A 5,189-nucleotide genomic window follows, 5' to 3' on the forward strand; every position below is an offset into this window, starting at 1 on the left:
GGGGGGGTACTAATGTATGCAAATTACAGTACAACATAGTCATAGATTTGCTTTCTCTGTTTCCAGCACTGCTTTCCCCTCTACACGATGTTTAACAATTAAATAAAATTTTTAAAAAATCCCTAAATGTTATAGCATGTAATAGATCATGTGAAATGTTTCAGTTCATTCATATTACTAAACATTTCCCATCACTCATCATCATTCATTCAGATGAAAATACACAGTTTCAGACCAAATAAATAAATAAAAGAAAGGGACTGAAGAATAGTGTATAACACAAAGTCAACCAAACTTCAGACATATCAATCTGTCCAGTTAGGAAGCATGAACCACTGTTAATCTACTTCACCTGCTTTGGTTAAAATAAAAGTGGCAACAATTCCACCGGAGAGGCAACACGATGACCCCCAACAAGACTGACTGGTTTTATTTTTCTAGTTTTAACTCTCGCTCTCTACTGGTAGGATGAGATAAGACATGCTTCTGATGAGATGGTGGGTAGTGTCCTTTAAACTTCTACCAGACTATGTGGACCGTTTGGTGGTGTCAAATGCACAGAATCAGAATCAAATTTATTGGCCAAGTATATGTGGAAACACATACAAGGAATTTGGTTCTGGTCGATGGTGTCTCTCAAACGCAGCAATGCAAAACACACAACATATCAGCCAGAAAAGAAGAAATAAACAATACACAATATCTACAAACAACAATTCAAAACAGTAAAGAGTGAAGGTTATGGAGCATTAACAAAATCAGTGCTTTTGTCACCCAGGAATTGCCTGTTGCCTAACCCAGGCCCCACTGCATGGCTCAGGTGTCAGTTACAGACCTACCAATTCTGGTGTTCTCAGGAAAATGACAATCAAGCTGCAGGTCTGTGAGCAGACCATCTAGTTTTACAGCCGGAAGACCTGTAACTCAGGTGAACTTCCTTTTCATAATACATGGCTAATTGAAGTGCTATTCAAAGGTGAATCAATTCTATTCAATTTATAGTTTGCATTCAAACCTTGCTCAAAGGTACAAAAATAAATGGGATTAACTATGACTATGAAAAGAACCATTGACAGGCTAGGACAAGTAGTGGATGTCTAACCTTTTATCTGGGCATTGCTGGAATACCTCCATAGGGAGAGTCATTTTTTGACAAGTAGTGGATGTCTAACCTTTTATCTGGGCATTGCTGGAATACCTCCATAGGGAGAGTCATTTTTTGTGTGTAGAGTTTCAGGTTTTTATTTGTTTTCTTTGATAGAAGTCCAAAGAATAGAAAACAGAATCACATCTGAATGACACAACACCAGCAAAAGCTCAAATACAGATAATATATTACTCAAACAGATGACTCAGTACTTGAGTCATCTGTACTTATACATCATGCATCACCTGTCTCTAAAACATTCAAAAACTTTCATGTACTGACAAGTAGTGATATGTCATGAGCGAAGGCCATTTGGGAGCCAAAACAGCTGGCACTTCTTTGGGAGTCGTGCCACAAGAGCCGGCTCTCTGAAAAGAGAAAAGACTTCCCATCATTACTGACAAGATCTGAGGTAGGAAAAGCAAGTGAGACAAATTTGTTATTTGGAAAGCTACAAGCTAAGATACGTTTTTAACATCAAGTGGTTGAACTGGTTGTAATGTACTGGGTGCTGCACCACTCATGCGCTCTTTAATTTGGCCATAGGGTAACTTAACCACTAATTTAAAGTAACTGCTCTCCAACAAAGTCTAACCTCTCGTTTGGGCATGAGGTGAATTCCTAAAGAGGGAGAGTCCAATTTGAGATGTTCGAGTCTCTGTGTCTCTTACTTTTGTTCTCCTTTGATAGAACACAAGAAAATAAAACAGAGAAACATCTGAATGACACAACAGCAGCAAAAAAATCAAACAATTTCAAAAAGATTTGGACCAACTGCACAGCTAAGTCCAGTAGCGGTTTTTGATACGGGCAACACGGGCGGTTGCCCGGGGCGGCATCGTGGTGGGGGGCGGCATCACGGGCATCGGCAAAAAATAAAAATAAAAAAATTGCTCGTACTCCTGCTGCCCGCGCATATTGGAAATGGCCCATTTGCTGGGAGTAAGGGCGCCCTCCGTTTGCGAGGTGCGCCTGCTTCTTGCGGCACAGGGAGGAGAGGGCGGCCCGGCGGGGGATTCTCTGACCGGCTGGAGCGGAATCTAACCAACTCGCAAAATAAAAACAAACCAACAAACACGAAAACACCAGACATTATGATACAGACTTATAATTTGTACCGATGAAAAGAGGAGTACTTCATTTTACCTTGTTTCGTTATTTACTTGTTAACGTTTTGTTCTTACTTCATTTTACCTTGTTTCGTTATTTACTTGTTAACTTTTTCTTTTTCAACTTATTCATAAAACAATAAACAATTGAATTTATCCTTTGAGTATTTTTCATCAAATCTTTTCATCTATAACTTTTTCAAACATTCATATCTGTCGTTTATCTTCTCCTTGAAACCTCATAAATGGTGAAGGAAAAATCCTGGAACATGGTTTGAAACACTGAAATTGTTTCAGCTGAAACAATTTCAGTGTTCAAAACTGCACTTTATTTTGCTTCTTCTTCATCAGACAGCACAAACAACTTTCTCATTTTGACTCAAATATTGGTTTTGAATGAAAATGATGAAACAATCCTGGGTGTTTATTCAACTTGTGAGCAGGTTTTCTAATCCACCGTACGATTATTATTGACACTAGTACATGTTCGTGCTGCTGGCAAACTAATACATTCAAGAACATATAGCAAAGCAAAGAAGTGAAAAGTAGGTCTTGCCTACATAAATAAACATAAGACAGTTGTGAGACTTTGACATAGTAACATCTGCAGTAATATTTACACCTGTGATGAGATCTCACAAGCAATGGTGGGAAAGGACGGAGACGAAATCCCCACCGAGATTAGCGTACCCCCCCCGGCCCTAACACCACGTACAAAGTTATGTGTGGTAGTTTGTTTTTGAGTTTGTTTTGATTAAATCAGCGCATGGATTTCGTATGTGTGTTTAATTTGGAAAGCTACTTCGGTTGTTGTGCTTGGCTAAGGATAGCATGGGATGTATATATCACTCATAGTGGTTGAAGACTGGTTGTACACTGTAGCTCGCGCGAGCTGTCAGGCGGCCACTCCAACGATGGCGTTCTCTGTATATACTAAGAAATGTGGCCATAGGAACTTAACCACTAATTTAAGTAACCTGCTCTCGATTGGAGATTCCTCTTTCATATCAAAGGGTCTAGCGCACTGCGAAGCAGGGAAGTCTGTTGGTCAGATTGTGAGGTGAATTCCTAAAGAGGCGGGATGTTAGTTGATGTCAAGTGTTGAAGATGTATCTGAGTCCTTCGTGTCTCGTGTAACTTAAGTGTATTGAGCATGCCCTCTCTGATAGAGATCGAGAGACACAAGAAAATAAAACAGAGAAACAGTGCGATGCAATGATCTACTACATCAAGCATCAGAAAATCAAACAAATAACTGGATCTTAATAATTGAGCCATTTGTGCTAGCCAATATATCCTGCATCTATTAACTGACAGTCAGGAGAGCGAGCTTCGTTTGTGATACGGGCAAGGCACGGGACCGGCTTTAGGTTCGCGGGAGAGCGGGCATCTGTGTGAGAGTGAGTGGTGGGAGGGCTATCCACGGGAAAGAGAGGACGATGCTTCGGCAAAGGAATAAGAAGAAGACGTGTTGGATAAAAATTGACTGCGTACTTGGAACACCTGCTAGCCAGATAGCCAGGCATAGAACAGCTCATTGGGAGAGATCGGCCCATTTGCTGGGAGTAAGGGCGCCCTCCGTTTGCGAGGTGCGCCTGCTTCTTGCGGCACAGGGAGGAGAGGGCGGCCCGGCGGGGGATTCTCTGACCGGCTGGAGCGGAATCTAACCAACTCGCAAAATAAAAACAAACCAACAACCGAAAACACCAGACATTATGATACAGACTTATAATTTGCACCGATGTTTTTCGATCATTGACATATTTAGCGCGAAAAGTGAGCGCGAGAGCCCTCGGTGCCCTGCTTGCTGCTGAAGTCAAAGTAAACTTTATTGTCATCTCCGCTACATACAGTCAGTATATAGAGAGACGAGACGACGAGGCTCCAGTTACAGCAGTGCAAGTAAACAAACAATGGTTCAAACCTGAGGGTTATCAGGTTTGAAGGGGCCCCCTCTAAAGTATACTGAAGAAACAGCATGGACCTACCCTCTTGCCCACTGCTGCAGGTGCCATAGGAAAGTAGTAGATAGATATATACATGAGTGCAGGTGGTGATCAGTGCCAAACATGGAATGATGCAGTGACACAGCGTAGGGTCATGTGTTAGTGGCGGGGACAGTCATACGGTTATTGTTCATGTGTCCAACAGCAGAGGGGAAGAAACTGTTCTTATGGCGAGAGGTTCTGGTGCGAATGGACCGGAGCCTCCTGCCTGAGGGGAGCAGGTCAAACAGACTGTGTCCAGGGTGAGAAGGGTCAGCTGTGATCCGAGCTGCACGCCCCAGTGTCCTGGAGGTGTACAGGTCCTGCAGAGATGGGAGTCTGCAGCCAATCACCTTCTCAGCAGAGCGCACAACACGCTGCAGTCTCTGTTTGTCCCTGATAGTGGCTCCAGCGTACCACACGGTGATGGAGGAGGTGAGGATGGACTCGATGACTCTGCTGTAGATTATTGTACAGGCGAGTCGGTCCGTGTGGTTGGTTCAGGATCCTGGGGAGTTTCTTCAGCTGTTCCTAGGAAGAACAATAATCTTGCTGTAGCATTCGTTGTTGCGTGGTGGTTGTGGCCTATGTTATTTGTACGGGGCTCTCCACTCTAACATGGTTCCTGGACAGGATTTGGTGCCAGTAACCCGACGCCGATGATTTTGGCGGATGAGTATCGAACCAGGAGGTGACATTTTTGGTCCTAGGGTGTCAGTCAGGATGATGGGGGGGAGTGGGGCTGTGTGCTTCCTGAAGTCCACAATAATCTCCACTGTCTTCTGGGCATTCAGCACCAGGTTGTTGTGGCTGCACCAGGACACCAGACGTTCAACCTCCCTCCTGTAGGCAGACTCATCCCCGTCCGAGATGAGTCCAATAACGGTGGTGTCATCTGCAAACTTGATTAGCTTGACAGACTGGTGGGTGGAGGTGCAGCAGTTGGTG

This window comes from Haplochromis burtoni, unplaced genomic scaffold (genome assembly GCF_018398535.1).
Source record: "Haplochromis burtoni strain Fernald_Lab_line unplaced genomic scaffold, NCSU_Asbu1 Contig_48, whole genome shotgun sequence".
Lineage (NCBI taxonomy): Eukaryota > Metazoa > Chordata > Actinopteri > Cichliformes > Cichlidae > Haplochromis > Haplochromis burtoni.